The sequence below is a fragment of the Lithobates pipiens genome, unplaced genomic scaffold, assembly GCF_037356315.1.
Source record: "Lithobates pipiens isolate NorthernLeopardFrog02 unplaced genomic scaffold, aLitPip1_a1.2 Scaffold_1, whole genome shotgun sequence".
Lineage (NCBI taxonomy): Eukaryota > Metazoa > Chordata > Amphibia > Anura > Ranidae > Lithobates > Lithobates pipiens.
Genome location: NW_027507685.1, coordinates 73,666,312 through 73,684,920, shown reverse-complemented (window position 1 = coordinate 73,684,920; position 18,609 = coordinate 73,666,312). Strand labels below are relative to the sequence as shown.

Here is an 18,609-nt window from a genome sequence, read left to right as displayed (position 1 = left end):
AGACATATACATGGTCTACTGATCACATGTGTTGAATTCCTCCGAGATCCATGCCTCATTCATTTTTAGAAATGTGAGGTAGTTAACACTGTCGTGAGCTAGGCGAGTACGCTTATCGGTCACAATCCCCCCTGCTGCGCTGAACGTCCTTTCGGACAGGACACTGGATGAGGGGCAAGCCAACAGTTCGATTGCAAATTGGGCAAGCTCTGGCCAGAGGTCAAGCCTGCCCACCCAGTAGTCTAGGGGTTCATCACTCCTCAGAGCGTCCACATCGGCCGTTAACCCAATGTAGTCGGACACCTGACGGTCTAGGCGTTCCCTGATGCTGGATCCGGATGACACCTGTCGATGGGTCGGCTGAAAGAATGACCTCATATCCGAAGTCACCAACACATCTTCAAACCGGCCTCTTCTTGCAGGCGCTGTTGGATTGGTACCCGCAAATCCTTCTCTGGGAGTGGGAATTGCTCCTCTGCCAGCGCACGCAAAAGCAGAATGCAGCATTTCTCGAAGCAAGGCCTGGAAGTGCTGCATTCTGACAGCCCTCTGCGACGGCGGTAACATTTCCGCCATTTTGTGTTTGTACCGGGGATCTAAGTACGTTGCCACCCAGTACTGGTCCTTGACCCTCATGCTTTTTATACGGGGGTCCCTATTAAAACACTGGAGCATGAAGGCCCCCATTTGCACTCAAGCGGAAGGTATGTGGTGGTGGTGGTGTTGTTGGTGGTAGTGTCTTTGGGGGTGCACATAGCAGAGAGTGAAGAAGAGGGTGCAGATCGAGAGGATGAGGAGGGTGCAGAAGAATAAGGCTGAGTGAGCCACTCAACCAAGTCTGGTGCGTCCTTTAAAGTAATTGAACGCACCTTCTGCAACTTCCCACTTTGGCTCAAGGCTGTTGCTCCTGCCCTACCCCTACCACCCCTGCGGAAGGGCCTGCCTCTTCCTCTGCCTGTCATTTTTTAAATCACCCTGTGACAAAACTCTTAGTCCCTATACCGCTGAAGGACTGCTGCAGTATAGGGCAGCGGTCAGCAGTAGTGCACGTCAACCCTATGTATTGTGGACCGATAGCGGTCCTTACAGAACAGCAGACTGTACTGCACTCAGGCCTATGTACCGTAGCACCCTATACCAAGTTACCAGTCCTTATAAAAACTTTTGTGGACCAAGCAGGTTGTGTGTTAGTGATTAGCAGACTGTACGTCAGTCCCTATACCAATGAAGGACTGCTGCAGTATAGGGCAGCGGTCAGCAGTAGTGCACGTCAACCCTATGTATTGTGGACCGATAGCGGTCCTTACAGAACAGCAGACTGTACTGCACTCAGGCCTATGTACCGTAGCACCCTATACCAAGTTACCAGTCCTTATAAAAACTTTTGTGGACCAAGCAGGTTGTGTGTTAGTGATTAGCAGACTGTGCGTCAGTCCCTATACCGCTGAAGGACTGCTGCAGTATAGGGCAGCGGTCAGCAGTAGTGCACGGCAACCCTATGTATTGTGGACCGATAGCGGTCCTTACAGAACAGCAGACTGTAACGCACTCAGGCCTATGTACCGTAGCACCCTATACCAAGTTACCAGTCCTTATAAGAACTTTTGTGGACCAAGCAGGTTGTGTGTTAGTGATTAGCAGACTGTACGTCAGTCCCTATACCAATGAAGGACTGCTGCAGTATAGGGCAGCGGTCAGCAGTAGTGCACGGCAACCCTATGTATTGTGGACCGATAGCGGTCCTTACAGAACAGCAGACTGTAACGCACTCAGGCCTATGTACCGTAGCACCCTATACCAAGTTACCAGTCCTTATAAGAACTTTTGTGGACCAAGCAGGTTGTGTGTTAGTGATTAGCAGACTGTACGTCAGTCCCTATACCAATGAAGGACTGCTGCAGTATAGGGCAGCGGTCAGCAGTAGTGCACGGCAACCCTATGTATTGTGGACCGATAGCGGTCCTTACAGAACAGCAGACTGTAACGCACTCAGGCCTATGTACCGTAGCACCCTATACCAAGTTACCAGTCCTTATAAGAACTTTTGTGGACCAAGCAGGTTGTGTGTTAGTGTTTAGCAGACTGTGCGTCAGTCCCTATACCGCTGAAGGACTGCTGCAGTATAGGGCAGCGGTCAGCAGTAGTGCACGGCAACCCTATGTATTGTGGACCGATAGCGGTCCTTACAGAACAGCAGACTGTACTGCACTCAGGCCTATGTACCGTAGCACCCTATACCAAGTTACCAGTCCTTATAAGAACTTTTGTGGACCAAGCAGGTTGTGTGTTAGTGTTTAGCAGACTGTGCGTCAGTCCCTATACCGCTGAAGGACTGCTGCAGTATAGGGCAGCGGTCAGCAGTAGTGCACGGCAACCCTATGTATTGTGGACCGATAGCGGTCCTTACAGAACAGCAGACTGTAACGCACTCAGGCCTATGTACCGTAGCACCCTATACCAAGTTACCAGTCCTTATAAGAACTTTTGTGGACCAAGCAGGTTGTGTGTTAGTGATTAGCAGACTGTACGTCAGTCCCTATACCAATGAAGGACTGCTGCAGTATAGGGCAGCGGTCAGCAGTAGTGCACGGCAACCCTATGTATTGTGGACCGATAGCGGTCCTTACAGAACAGCAGACTGTAACGCACTCAGGCCTATGTACCGTAGCACCCTATACCAAGTTACCAGTCCTTATAAGAACTTTTGTGGACCAAGCAGGTTGTGTGTTAGTGATTAGCAGACTGTACGTCAGTCCCTATACCAATGAAGGACTGCTGCAGTATAGGGCAGCGGTCAGCAGTAGTGCACGTCAACCCTATGTATTGTGGACCGATAGCGGTCCTTACAGAACAGCAGACTGTAACGCACTCAGGCCTATGTACCGTAGCACCCTATACCAAGTTACCAGTCCTTATAAGAACTTTTGTGGACCAAGCAGGTTGTGTGTTAGTGATTAGCAGACTGTACGTCAGTCCCTATACCAATGAAGGACTGCTGCAGTATAGGGCAGCGGTCAGCAGTAGTGCACGGCAACCCTATGTATTGTGGACCGATAGCGGTCCTTACAGAACAGCAGACTGTAACGCACTCAGGCCTATGTACCGTAGCACCCTATACCAAGTTACCAGTCCTTATAAGAACTTTTGTGGACCAAGCAGGTTGTGTGTTAGTGTTTAGCAGACTGTGCGTCAGTCCCTATACCGCTGAAGGACTGCTGCAGTATAGGGCAGCGGTCAGCAGTAGTGCACGGCAACCCTATGTATTGTGGACCGATAGCGGTCCTTACAGAACAGCAGACTGTACTGCACTCAGGCCTATGTACCGTAGCACCCTATACCAAGTTACCAGTCCTTATAAGAACTTTTGTGGACCAAGCAGGTTGTGTGTTAGTGTTTAGCAGACTGTGCGTCAGTCCCTATACCGCTGAAGGACTGCTGCAGTATAGGGCAGCGGTCAGCAGTAGTGCACGGCAACCCTATGTATTGTGGACCGATAGCGGTCCTTACAGAACAGCAGACTGTAACGCACTCAGGCCTATGTACCGTAGCACCCTATACCAAGTTACCAGTCCTTATAAGAACTTTTGTGGACCAAGCAGGTTGTGTGTTAGTGATTAGCAGACTGTACGTCAGTCCCTATACCAATGAAGGACTGCTGCAGTATAGGGCAGCGGTCAGCAGTAGTGCACGGCAACCCTATGTATTGTGGACCGATAGCGGTCCTTACAGAACAGCAGACTGTAACGCACTCAGGCCTATGTACCGTAGCACCCTATACCAAGTTACCAGTCCTTATAAGAACTTTTGTGGACCAAGCAGGTTGTGTGTTAGTGATTAGCAGACTGTACGTCAGTCCCTATACCAATGAAGGACTGCTGCAGTATAGGGCAGCGGTCAGCAGTAGTGCACGGCAACCCTATGTATTGTGGACCGATAGCGGTCCTTACAGAACAGCAGACTGTACTGCACTCAGGCCTATGTACCGTAGCACCCTATACCAAGTTACCAGTCCTTATAAGAACTTTTGTGGACCAAGCAGGTTGTGTGTTAGTGTTTAGCAGACTGTGCGTCAGTCCCTATACCGCTGAAGGACTGCTGCAGTATAGGGCAGCGGTCAGCAGTAGTGCACGGCAACCCTATGTATTGTGGACCGATAGCGGTCCTTACAGAACAGCAGACTGTAACGCACTCAGGCCTATGTACCGTAGCACCCTATACCAAGTTACCAGTCCTTATAAGAACTTTTGTGGACCAAGCAGGTTGTGTGTTAGTGATTAGCAGACTGTACGTCAGTCCCTATACCAATGAAGGACTGCTGCAGTATAGGGCAGCGGTCAGCAGTAGTGCACGGCAACCCTATGTATTGTGGACCGATAGCGGTCCTTACAGAACAGCAGACTGTAACGCACTCAGGCCTATGTACCGTAGCACCCTATACCAAGTTACCAGTCCTTATAAGAACTTTTGTGGACCAAGCAGGTTGTGTGTTAGTGTTTAGCAGACTGTGCGTCAGTCCCTATACCGCTGAAGGACTGCTGCAGTATAGGGCAGCGGTCAGCAGTAGTGCACGTCAACCCTATGTATTGTGGACCGATAGCGGTCCTTACAGAACAGCAGACTGTAACGCACTCAGGCCTATGTACCGTAGCACCCTATACCAAGTTACCAGTCCTTATAAGAACTTTTGTGGACCAAGCAGGTTGTGTATTAGTGTTTAGCAGACTGTGCGTCAGTCCCTATACCGCTGAAGGACTGCTGCAGTATAGGGCAGCGGTCAGCAGTAGTGCACGGCAACCCTATCTATTGTGGACCGATAGCGGTCCTTACAGAACAGCAGACTGTACCGCACCCAAGCCTATGTACCGTAGCACCCTAGACAGACCAAGTTACCAGTCCTTATAAGAACTTTTGTGGAACAAGTGAGTTGTGAATGATTAGCAGACTGCAGCAGAAGGGCAGCAGTCAAGTATAATATTCTTTCTATATTTGGAAGAAAGAATATTATACGTGTACAAGCCTATTACCGTACCACTGATACCAGTCCTGAAAAGAACCTTTGTGGAACTAATAGTAACAGCAAGTCTTTAAAATTATCCTCACTGCCTGACACACTGCTTCCTGCCTGTCCCTATACAAATTGGCAAAAAAGAGTAGGCTGGAACGATTAGCTGGAACAGCTCTTTTGTGGACCTGATAGTAACAGCTAATGATGATGATGATGATGATGATGAAGAAAGACTAATCTGGCTGAGCTGTCCCTAAAATAGCAGCATACAGCGCTCTGTCCCTTTATCTAAACTGACAAAAGAAACTCAGGCTGCTGACCTAACACCTATACCAGTCCTGAAAAGAACTTTTGTGTACCAAATAGCTAGCGTTTTCTCTGTCCCTACTCCACACAGGATCCTTTCCCTACAGTGACAGAAGAAAGAATGTAAAATGGCCACCGGATCGGGTGTATTTATAGGTTAGGGGGAATGTCCAAGTGTCCATGAGCTGTCATGTCTCAATTGGTTGTCCTGTAACACATGATAAACGTGTCACGAAAGGTTAAAGTTCTTGTATACATTAAACACGTAAGTCCGCCGGGGCGAACGACGGAAAAAGGCGTTCGAACCCGCGGACGGCGAAAGTCGGAAATTCGCCGCGAAACGACCGCCGGGCGAACCGTTCGGCCATCACTAACTATGACCATCATGGCCAACTTCTTTAAAAAAATTTTACTGGCAATGCATACCCGATCTCATTAGTAAACCAGACTTTTGAGAACTATCGTAGCCTGCCAACCGATTCCCGTACACCATCCTCACCAAGTGCTAAACAACCCACAAGATTTATTACACAATTTCATACCAAATATAAGAAAATGGAAAAAATTCTAGCTGCACATTGATCTATTCTACTTGGACATCGTCATCTAAAGACTACAGTTGCCAACAAACCCAAAATAGCATATAGGAAGGCAAGAAATATTAAAAGTGGAATCGGCCCTAGTAAAATCAAGCCCACCCTCTATTTCAGCACCACCGGTTCTCATCCCACTAGTGGGGATGTATCAGTGCAAAAAACTTCTGTCTGACATGTACATTTATTCACCATGGCCAAAAATCTTTTACAGGTACTTTGACGCCAGGGGCGTTGAATGAGGACATGGAGGTACACACAGTCTTGTGAGCCTCTTCTGCCCCATGAGAACCACCATGTACATGTTTACATGTGTATGTGTATGTGTGTATATATGTACATGCATGTGTATTTTCCCTCTCTAACTAATACCACTATGTAATTTTTCTTGTAGCAGACCTATTCCATCTATATTACAATCATGATCCACCACCATAGTAAATACAGTAATGTTAAGGCCCACATGGTGATAATTAATTGTGTTTAATGTGTCACATTTTTTCCGCATGCTTGATGCACGCATATGTGTATGTCTATGTACGTTCTTGTACACACATATGCATATGTGCGTATGTATTGTGGAGTTTTGTATATTTTCTCCTATATAGGCATGACCATTCCTTCCTTTTAGTTGTTTAGGTACGTTCAAGTTAGTTTGTCTTTTAAAATCGCCTAGGTGCAAGCCATTTCCATGACAAACGGATTTCCTAATTTTAGCACTTTATTCATTGCATATATGTGTTTTTTATGTAGGTATTTTTATGTACATTAATATGTATTTTTAATGTATATTTTAAATATATATTTTTATTTATATTTATTTTTATTTGCTTTTTTTCTACTATTATTACAATTATTACAATTATTACTATTTTTAACTTATTTCTCATAATATTACCTAAATGGTTAGCATAACCTTTATTCGTCCCAAAGTTAGTCTTTTGGTTGTCTTCATACATTGTCATACCCTGTTAGCTTTAAATATGTGCATAGATTCTTTATTATGGTATATTTGTTGGTGTAAATTGTTTTATATTCCATGCCGCAATCTATTAGGATGCACTGTTTACTTAATTTGTGGCCATTCAGAGATAGTCCTCATTGTGATATGTTGTCCCACAGCGCGGACACTAGCACCATTCAGTCTATTCTACTCCAGGCCAATAGAATGAGCTGAAGTTCCGAGCGCGTAGCCTGCTAGTGTAATTTCCTTTCCTGTGACTAGCTTCCCCAGATGTGACCCCATGACGCCACTTCCATGAGTTCCACACTGGTTTCGGCTCCTCTCCACGTACCAGGAATAATTTCCGGATCCAAGGAACTACATCTTGTGAGTGTTTATGTATACCGTGCCATTAAAAATCAACTTTTAATACTGCACTTAGGTGGCGCTTCCTTTGGTCTCTCCCCTTCTTGGTGGCACAACAGAGCTCCTTTTCTCCAGCAGCCCAGTTTACTCTCTCCTTGTTCTGTTGCATCAGCCAAATACCATCCTCCAGACCCTGTCAATATGACTGCCCCCTGCCCCCTGCACCAGAGACATGACATTGACAAGCATTTTAAAATGGTCTACTTAAATGAATATTTAATTTAACCCTGTCCACACTGCAGAAGTATAATACAGCAGAAAGAAAGGAAAAAGTTCCACAAATCAAAGTTATCAGCTATAGTCCAGGTTTCAGTAGCATTGCTGTATCACGCTCCGGTACAGTTAACCATATAGAGCGATAACAAAGGCTATCTGTGGATTCTACTGAGGTGTCAGCATTTCTTCAAGATTCAGATTCTACAGGGCTTACAGCTTCCAACAGCTTGAGCGCCAGTGAACAGAATAAACATGATTGGGCAGAGGAGGTAGCAGTGCCATGTATCTTGTTTGCACCTATACCAACCCTATACCGCATGAACCTTTACCACATCTGAACCATATCTACCTTGCACCTGTGCTGAGACTATAACCTATACTGTATCTATACTGCATGTAGATTAACTGGGACTGCTATTGAATGCAAAGGACTCTCCTTTAAGTGCTCTTAAAGGGCCGCAATGATAGCCAGCAGAAGAACATCTCAAAGGACTTCTCCCCATAATAATTATTCTGCAAGCCCCCTTTGTTCCCCTTTCACCATATCCTCCTTTTTTTTTGGACAGTGCATAGTCTGTTGGCCTAGTACTAGCATTCATGCTCTAAATGTGCCTGCCATTAAACTGTACTACTGCTCACTGCTGCACTTGAGGTTGCCTTGCTAATGTTAATGCAGATCTGGGCGCCAAATGTCATATTATGCCTAGTCCTTACTGTTAATCATGTTGTATGCCTAAATTGTGTTATTACCATTGTTAATACATTTTATGCTTGCCTTGTTACCAAACATACTGGGCGACAATATATTAAGTTTGCTTTTACTATCTGGTCTACTTTCTTGAATATAGCACTACCATTGGGAACTAAGTATTGTTTTTAATGATTTACGTTTACATTGTTTGTTTGTGTGTACACTCAACCTGGTCAGGGACTGAGGTTCTTGAGAAGTTCAAGGCGAAAAACAGAGGACCCATCTTATCCAGCAGCTCTTACGGGGGTAGCACCACATTAGCCAATTAACATTACTCAAATGTCCCTAACTTAGCAGTTCTTAACTAGGCCAGGGGCTTATCGTCTGTGAAAAGGTTCACTTGACCCCTGAGCATTATTCTGTGAATTTCTCAATCACAGCCCACATAACAGCTAATAATTCAAGCCTTAAGGAGCTGTAATTAGCTGGATTACGTTATATGGCTGCAAGCTTCTGCTGGTGTAGGCAATTACTTTTTCTGTTCCATCTTACTCTTGAGGCACAGCCCAGAGCTTCCAGCAGAAAAGGACAATGCTAGACCAAGGGACAGGTTAGGTACCACATCTTATCCCTGCACCTCTGGACTAAAGGAACATTTAACCCTTGCAATGCAGGGTCCCACTGCAAGGGTAGATTCTATTGAATTCCTTTAGTTCAGCTTTATCTTCTCTTTGAGTGTATCCAATGCTTCCCATCGAGATGCTTGCCATTTGGAAATAAAGGAAAGTGAAGTTTTTATTTTTTAATGTGTTGAACACAGCAGCTTAATGAGTGGGATAGCAACCATATAACATTTAAAATATATTATTGATAGAAACCCATTAACCCCGAAATGGATTCTTATTACAGCACACCTGTATCCCAAAATGGCACCTGAAAACTTGTGGAGACTCCCACAAGATGGCGTCCATAGACCATGGCAGAGAAAATATTTGTCATATGCTTGGCTTCCCTTCACATCAGTAGTAAGCAGCAGCCATGTGGCTGCTCTATTTGCTACTGAATGAAAAGGGGAAAGTGACTTAGTGTTTATAGGATTGCTGTATCACTCCCTTGTACAGCTAACCCAATGGAGCAATACGAGAGCTCCACGGGTATAGCAGAAGCTGCACTGGACCCCACCTGCCTACATTTCCCCTGAGCTTAAGGAAAGCTTTCCTTGGCATTATGTTACACAAACAGAATATATTTGCAGTACATAATCAGAATACTTAGCAGTCATAAATTCTCTTGTAGACCTGCCCACCCAGTAGTCCAGGGGTTCATCACTTCTCAGAGCGTTCACATCGGCCGTTAACCGGATCCGGATGAGACCTGTCGATGGGTCGGCTGAAAGAATGACCTCATATCAGAAGTCACCAACACATCTTCAAACCGCCCTCTTCTTGCAGGTGCTGTTGGATTGGTACCCACAACTCTTTCTCTGGGAGTGGGAATTCCTCCTCTGCCAGCGCATGCAAAAGCAGAATGCAGCATTTCTTGAAGCAAGGCCTGTAAGTGCTCCATTCTGACAGCCCTCTGTGATGGTGGTAACATTTCCACCATTTTGTGTTTGTACCAGGGGTCTAAGTATGTTGCCACCCAGTACTGGTCCTTGACCTTAATGCTTTTTATCCTGTTAAAACACTGGAACATGAAGGCCCCCATTTGCACTAAACTGGAAGCGGTGTGGTGGCCTGGCTCCTGCTCATCATCCAGGATAATGTCGTCCTCCTCTCCCTATCCACGCACAACAACAGGGATCCCAGAAAGGTTTAAAGCATGCTGTTCTTGCTCCTTCTCATCCGCCCCAGCACCATCCTCCTCTGACTCCTCTTCAGACTCCTGTTGTTGACTTGTCTCAGATAGAGTAGCCCCCCCTGGGAATTCATCCAGCATTGTGAATTCCTCATCTTGCTGCTCCTGCTCATCCATGGCTTGATCAATGACACAACGCAATGCACGCTCCATAAAGAAGGCATAAGGTATAATGTCACTGATGGTGCCATGGCTGCGACTGACCAGTATGGTGATCTCATCAAATGGCCGCAGAAGTCTGCATGCGTCACGCATGAGCAGCCACTGGCACGGTGAAAAAAAACCAAGCTCCCCAGAACCTGTTCTGCCGCAGAGTTCGTACAGGTAGTCGTTAACTGCACGTTTCTGCTGGAGCAGCCTATCAAGCATTAAGAAGGTTAAGTTCCATCGTGTTGGTCAATCACAAATAAGACGTCTGACCGGCAGATTGTGTCGCCACTGAATGTCAGCAAGGCGAGTCATGGCCGTGTAAGATCTCCTGAAATGGGCCGAGATTTTCCTTGCCTGCCGCAAGATGTCCTGGACCCCAGGGTATTTGACAACGAATCGCTGCGTGGCCAATTTTAAGATGTGTGCCATGCAGGGCACGTGTGTAATTTTGCCCTGTTTCAATGCGCTAAGCAGATTGGCACCGTTGTCACACACCACTTTACCAACTGTCAAATTCAGCGGTGTTAGCCACTGATCTGCCTGTGAACACAAACCTGAAAGGAGTGCAAGGCCAGTGTGGCTCTTGGCTTCCAGGCACAACAGATGCAGCACAGCATGGCAACGTCTCATCTGGCATGTCAGGTCCTGGGGATCTTGGGCGGCACAGCGGAAGAGACGCTAGCAGCGGAAAAGGAGGAGTCAGCCGAGGAGGAGAGGGAGGATGGAGTAGGAGGAGGAGAAGAAGAGCCAGGCCTGCATGCAATCCATGGCAGTAAAACCAAATCTACACGGGTGCCGCGGGTTACATGCTTGACAGCCGTCAGAAGGTTCACCCAGTGGGCAGTAAAAGTTATATACCTTCCCTGCCTGTGTTTACTAGACCATGTGTCTGTGGTCAGATGTATCTTGGCACCGACATAATTTTTTTACGCTCGAACATTTGGCCCACGGAAGCCTGCCTTTTTCCAGAAAAATGTGAGGACGGCATGACGGAAGGGCAGGGGCCAGTGTGGCTCTTGGCTTCCAGGCACAGCAGACGCAGCACAGGATGGCAACGTCTTACCTGGCATGTCGAATAGGTTCTGGGGATCTTGGGCAGCGCAGAGGAAGAGATGCTAGCAGTGGAAAAGGAGGAGTCAGCTGAGGAGGAGAGGAAGGAGGATGGAGTAGGAGGAGGAGAAGAAGAGACTGTGGTGGTTGTTGCTACCTCCTCTTCCTGATCCAATGCCAAGAGTGGCTGCGCATCAGAAATGTCTTGTGATGGATCGGAAAATAATTCATGTGACTCAAGTGGATGGTACCAAGTCTGGTGCTTTGACATAATCGCACGCACGTTCTGCAGTTTGCCACTTTGGCTCAAGCCTGTTGCTCCTGCCCTACCCCTAGCACCCCTGCGGAAGGGCCTGCCTCTTCCTCTGCCTGTCATTTTTTAAATGACCCTGCGACAAAAGTCTCTAGAGAAGTGCAGTATGTATGTGGAAGAAGGTATATAACACCCCACTTCAATCTGTCGTTTTTGGGGGCCACTGGTCTATCACACCAGTTATAATACTTTTTTTTTTATTACGTTTGTCACTCTTTGTATTATCGCTGCAGAACCGCTCAGCAGTCACAATGCTGCACAGTGGAAATGCACTATACTATGCTTTCTATATGTGCAAGTATTTTATACGTGTATTACACCCTTATATACTGCACACCAAATAGTAGACCTATACCAGTCCTTAAAAGGACCTTTTTGGACGTAATAGTAGCTAGCTAGTGGCTAGTGAATTGCAGACTGTCCCTGCTCCAAAAACCAAACTGTCCCTCCCTACACTGAGAAACGACAGCTGCAGAATCGGTCAGCAGCACTGCATGCAGTGTACTATAATATGTTAAGAAAGTATATTATACGTGTACAACCCTATATACTGTACACCTATAAAAGGACCTTTGTGGACCTAGTAGCTAGTGATTTGCAGACTGTCCCTCAGTCCCTACACTGATAAAAGACAGCTGCAGAATTGGTCAGCACTCAGCTCAGCAGTCAAGTATAATATGCTTTCTATATTTGAAAGAAAGTATATTATACGTGTACAACCCTATATACTGTACACCTATACCAGTCCTTAAAATGACCTTTGTGGCCCTAATAGCTAGTGATTTGCAGACTGTCCCTGCTCCAAATACCAAACTGTCCCTCAGTCCCTACACTGATATAAGACAGCTGCAGAATCGGGCAGCAATCAGCTCAGCAGCACAGCAGTTAAGTATAATATGCTTTCTATATTTGAAAGAAAGTATATTATACGTGTACAACCCTACATACTGTACACCTATACCAGTCCTTAAAAGGACCTTTGTGGACCTAGTAGCTAGTGATTTGCAGACTGCCCCTCAGTCCCTACACTGATAAAAGACAGCTGCAGACTTGGTCAGCACTCAGCTCAGCAGTCAAGTATAATATGCTTTCTATATTTGAAAGAAAGTATATTATATGTGTACAACCCTATATACTGTACACCTATACCAGTCCTTAAAAGGACCTTTGTGGATCTAGTAGCTAGTGATTTGCAGACTGTCCCTGCTCCAAACACCAAACTGTCTCTCCCTACACTGATAAAAGATAGCTGCAGAATCGGTCAGCAAGCCCTTAGCAGCACAGCAGTCAGCAGTGCACCATAATATACTTGAAAATGGGATTTTTATATACAGCTTACCTGTAAAATCATTTTCTTGAGAGTACATCACGGGACACAGGAGCTTCATTACATAGTGGGTTATATAGGCACCTCTGGTGATTGGACACTGGTTAACCCCAATTAAGGAGAATTCCTCCCCTATATAACCCCTCCCATATGGGAGGCACCTCAGTTTTGTAGCAAAGCAATAAGAAACCACGTAAAACCCAAGAGGGGCGGGAGCCCTGTGTCCCGTGATGTACTCTCAAGAAAAGGATTTTACAGGTAAGCTGTATATAAAAATCCCATTTTCTTGATCATACATCACGGGACACAGGAGCTTCATTACATAGTGGGATGTCCCAAAGCAATGCTCAGATTGAGGGGAGGGAGACACAGATCATAATTATAGACCGCCAGGGACCTAAACTGCAGCCTGCAGTACACTGCGCCTCTTGCTCTCTGACATCCACCTGATAGAATCTGGTGAATGTGTGGACTGATGACCAAGTTGCAGCCTTACAGATCTGAGCCAGGGAGGCCTGGTGATGCACTGCCCAAGAAGCACTTACAGCCCTAGTAGAGTGCGCTTTCACTCTAAAAGGAGGAATTTTCCCTTTAACACTATAGGCTTGAGAAATAACCTGTCTAATCCACCTTGAGAGAGTGGATTTTGACACTGCCTGGCCCTTCCTAGGACCTTCCGGCAAAATAGACAAGCAATCAGTTTTCCTTATCTGAGCAGTTGCTTGAAGATGTATACTGATTGCTCTAACCGCATCCAAAGTGTGCAAAGATTCTTCTTCTGCGGACTGTGGGTCCAGAAAAAAGGATGGTAGGATTACGTCTTGATTCAAATGGAATCCCGAAACCACCTTAGGTAGAAAGGACCTGTTGGGAGGCATGACCACCCGGTCCTTATGAATAATTAGATACGGCTCCTTGCTGGAAAGAGCTGCTAGCTCTGATACTCTTCTAGCCGTGGATATGGCTACCAAGAAAACCAATTTTTTAGTCAGGAGAACTAATGAAGCCAGATGCAAAGGTTCAAATGGTTGCCCCTGCAAAGCCGAGAGAACCAAATTCAGATCCCATGGGCATACCGGAGGTTTGACTGGCGGTCTTATCCACATGGCCCCCTGGATGAAAGCCCGCACCAGGGAATGCGATGCAAGTGGCTTCTGAAAAAACACTGACAGGGCCGAAATCTGCACCTTGATAGTGCTTATGGCCAAATTCATTTCTAGGCCTGACTGGAGAAAGGCCAAGATCCTGCTAATGACATACTTTCTAGGATGCCATTTCCCGAGTTCACACCAGGAAACATATGCCCTCCAGATTTTGTAATAAATAAGCCTGGAGGCCGGCTTTCTGGCATTGACCAGAGTAGAAAGGACTGGCCCCGAAAGGCCACGGTCTCTCAGAATGTGGGTCTCAGCAGCCAAACCCTCAAATTTAGACTGTGTAAAGCAGGATGGTAAATTGGACCCTGTGAGAGCAGATCTGGCCGGAGAGGGAGGATCCATGGCCTGCCTACTGCCAACTTCATGACCTCTGCGTACCACGGTCACCTGGGCCAAGCCGGGGCCACTAAAAGGACCGATTTTGTCTCCCTCTTCCCAGGAACCGCGACAGAAGCAGGCTCGGGGGGAAGGCATAGAGCAGATTGTACTGATCCCAGGGAACTGTCAGAGCATCTGACCCCTGAGCAAGTGTATCTCTTGTCCTTGACACAAAATTGTCCAGTTTCCTGTTGAATCTGGATGCAAACAGATCTACGTCTGGAGTACCCCACCTGTGACATATGTTCCGAAACACGTCGGGGTGCAGAGCCCATTCTCCTGGGCACAACTGCTGGCGGCTCAGAAAATCCGCCTGCCAATTTTCCACTCCTGAAATGAAGACTGCAGAAAGACACGAAACATGCTTTTCTGCCCAGACAAGTATGCGATTCACCTCTTTTTGCGCAACCAGACTCCTGGTACCGCCCTGGTGATTGATATAAGCCACTGCTGTGGCATTGTCGGACTGAACCCGAACAGGGAGACCTCGTAGTCTGTAAGACCACTTTATGAGAGCCATATAAACTGCCCGGATCTCCAAGACATTTATGGGCAATAGCTTCTCGATCGCAGACCATTTCCCCTGCAAGCACGTCTCCTCCAACACTGCTCCCCAGCCTGTCAGGCTGGCATCTGTTGTGATAATCTTCCATGGAAGAGGAAGAAAAGTTTTGCCCTTCAGCAAATTCTTGGTTTGTAACCACCAGACGAGACTCTTGCGTGTCCCTGGGGATAGACGCATAGGAAGATTCAAGTCGCAAGGATGCATCTTTGCAGAGGCCTTGAGTGGAACTGGGCGAATGGGACGGCCTCGAAGGAGGCGACCATTTTCCCTAACAGTCTCATGCACAATCGAATGGGGGAAGATCTCCTGCCCAGAATTAGGCACACCAGATCCCCAATGGCCAAGACTTTTGGCCTTGGAAGAAACACCTTGCCTTGAGCGGTGTCGATGATCATACCCAGGTATTCCAACCTGGTGGCAGGCTGTAGGGACGACTTTTCTAGGTTTATAATCCAACCTAGGCGTTCCAGGTGTTCTAGCGTTCTGGTAACACTGTGGTTCAGGAACGCTACTGTTTTCTCCATGAGAAGCAAATCGTCTAGATAAGCCATGACGGCTATACCCTGAGCTCTTAGGTTTGCTAAGAGAGGGTCCAGAATCTTTGTGAAGACTCGAGGGGCCATAGCAAGCCCGAACGGCAAGGCCACAAATTGAAAATGGCGCTGCTCTATCGTGAACCTTAGAAATTTTTGGTGTGCGGGAAAAATTGGCACATGGAGATATGCATCCTTGATGTCTATTGATGCCATAAACTCTCCCCCTTGCAGGGAGGAGACCACAGTGCGGATTGACTGCATTCGGAAGGACCAGATGCGTAAAAACCGGTTAGGTCTGACACTTCCATTTGGCTTCGGAACGGTGAAGAGATTCAAGTAAAATCCTGAACCCTGTTCTTTTGGGTCCACTTCTACTATCACCCCCTGGGATAGTAAGTGATCTAAGGCCAGAAATACCGGTTTTTGCTTTACTGGATCCCTGGGGATCCTTGACCTTAGAAAGCGAGAAGGTGGAATCTCCTGAAACTCTAGCCTGTAGCCCAGAGATACCGAGAAGATCACCCACTTGTCCCAGATCTCTTCCCGCCAGGCTCCTGCAAACTGCAGGAGCCTTCCCCCCACTCGGCCGAGCGGGGGCGCCCCTTCACAAGGAAGCTTTTGGGCTCTGCTTGGCAGGCTTTCGCCCCCAAGTCTTTTTCTGCCCCTGGGACCGGCCCTGAGCCTTTCCTGTAGAGGAGGGTTGAGAAGGCCGTCGCCACTTAGAGCTTAGAGCTTGATGCTCCGGGAGAGAGAGCACTCCTAAATGAAGGACGTTTGCTCCTTTTGACTGGAAGGAGAGTAGATTTACCCCTGAAATTTTTTGGACGAATTTGTCTAATTCTTCTCCAAACAAACGTTCCCCTTTAAACGGGAACCCAATCAAATGCTTCTTGCATGACAGCTCAGCTGCCCAATTCTTTAGCCATAGGGTCCTTCGCATGTGTACCAACAGGAGAGATAAACGTGATGCTTGTTGGACAGAATCCAAAATTGCATCAATCATGAAACACAGAATATGAGGTATTTCTGCATAATTCTCCACTTCCTCACTGGGAAGGAGCCCAAGCATCTGCTTAACCTGTTCCTTGAGGAACTGACACAACCCCACGGCTGCGACTGTAGGTTGCACTACAGCGCCAGTCATGGAAAAGGAGGCTTTTAATAAGGTTTCCAGCATCTTATTAGTTGGATCTTTAAATACCTGCGCATTATCCAAGGGACAAGTCAGGTTTTTATTCACGCAAGAAACAGCCACATTAACAGATGGGACCCCCCACTTCTTGGTGAAACTTTCCTCCAGAGGATAATGCATAGAAAACCTTTTATGAGGAGCAAACAGTTTATCGGGATGTCCCCAATCCTCATACAACAATTTATCCATTAAGGGATGAATTGGGAAGGAATAGGCAGTCTGTGGGGCTTTCCTGACTCCTAGGGAAGAAACAGAGAACGTAGCGACTTCAGCAGCAGGCATTCTGAATGTGGTACGCACCAATTCAGTATAATACTGCACTTGTTTTCTGAGTTCCTGGGAGGAGGGGACTCTCTCTCCTCTTCCTCTGATTCCTCCGACTGCTCTTGATCCCTGTCCCAAGACAGGGATCTCTACTCATTGTCAGAAGAATCATCTGAGAGAGGAATCTCAGCAGAGGGATGGGATCTACCCCTTTTTCCTGCTATCTTTCAGGGAAGCAGAAATAAAATTCAAATATGGGGAAGAAGAGGAAGGGGTAAATGGGATTATTGCGGTGCTGATGAAGATGGAAAGAGTTGTATATTATAAAAGTAAAAAGATATTTTATTAAGTATAGTAAAAACAGCCACAGTGGTACAGTAAGTTCAAAATTTTGAAACTACAAATATTAATATCCATACAAACAATGATCACAGTCCATCAATTAGTTTAGGTAAAGGGGTTCTTGGCTATTCAGATGGAATCCCGACATGTTTCGCCTGCACAGAGGCTTCTTCAGGGGAGCCAATAATTGATGGAAGATAGTTTTAAAACAACAAATGAGAAAGGAGATTCACTGTAAGCAGAGTACAACAAAATTAGTGGATCCGATCATAGTAGTGAAACACAGCCCAGACTTTAACAGCGCCTACTGATCGCAGAGAGTTAATGGGCTAGAGAAGCCAAGGATATATATCCTTATGGTGATAAACAGTGATACCTACCAATCTCCGAAAACAGGCCCCGCCTGCACACTAAAGTGAAGATACCCTTCAGGCATGGAGAGCACACTGGTCCCTGAAACCCCCAAAGAAGGTGACTGCAGGAGACAAATGGAACAAACAAAAGGTCCATTTTCATTAAAAATCATGGGGCCAGGGAAGGCTCCCGTAAACAGTTTCATTGAATAAAGGATGAAAAGTTTGTTTCGGTATAATGTAAAATTGGACAATAAGGGGAACCTACCTGAACAATTTGATGTTAAGTGTGTCACAGAAGGGGAACTAATGTTTACAAATAAGCAGGTCCTTGGGATAATCTGATGTCAAACTGGTGACCTAGGTTATAATTAAACAGTTAAAAGATTCCTCAGAATAAGGCCAATAAGTAAATATCAGAGTGAATAGATAGAATGTATAGATAGAGAAAAAGAGTGTACTTTAATTTAAAATAGCAATATGCTCAAATTAGTTAAATTAGTCACTGAAAAGCGCTTACCATAGACAAAAGAGAGCAGAGACAAATGTTGCTATGCTTCACTGAAATAAGTATGGAATCGCTCTTTAGCAAAAGGCTACAGCAGGTGGACCAATCAGCCAACATGTGCAGCACCTAAAGAGATTGATCTGGAAAGTAAGAGGCAGAAAGTAAAACAGACGAATCCCAATGAAACATGGGGGTAGAAGACTAGATGTGACTGAGAAATAGGAGAAGGAACATAGGCTGTGTGGACATGCCATGTACTTCTCAAAAGACTGACCTTCACAGCGAGATCACCGCTATCATGTTCTGCAGGGCCGACACACCTGCACAGTGGATGTGCCTTTTATCTCCCTCACATATCCGGCGTCACGTCAGTGACGCCGGGTGTGAGCGGACGACAGATGCAGGACTGCGCATGCGTCCCGGGTGGGTAAGCCTAC

At 46.3% G+C, this 18,609-nt stretch overlaps 1 long non-coding RNA gene across 1 annotated transcript; it reads right to left on the bottom strand.

The window, feature by feature from the left end:
* Positions 1 to 17,339: 17,339 nt before the first annotated feature.
* LOC143988205 (uncharacterized) lies at positions 17,340 to 18,307 on the bottom strand. The gene is made up of 4 exons (XR_013276786.1): positions 18,185 to 18,307; positions 17,933 to 18,024; positions 17,692 to 17,786; positions 17,340 to 17,543 (listed from the first exon to the last, which is right to left on the bottom strand). It is a non-coding gene; the product is annotated as an uncharacterized LOC143988205 (long non-coding RNA).
* Between the last annotated feature and the right edge of the window lie 302 nt (positions 18,308 to 18,609).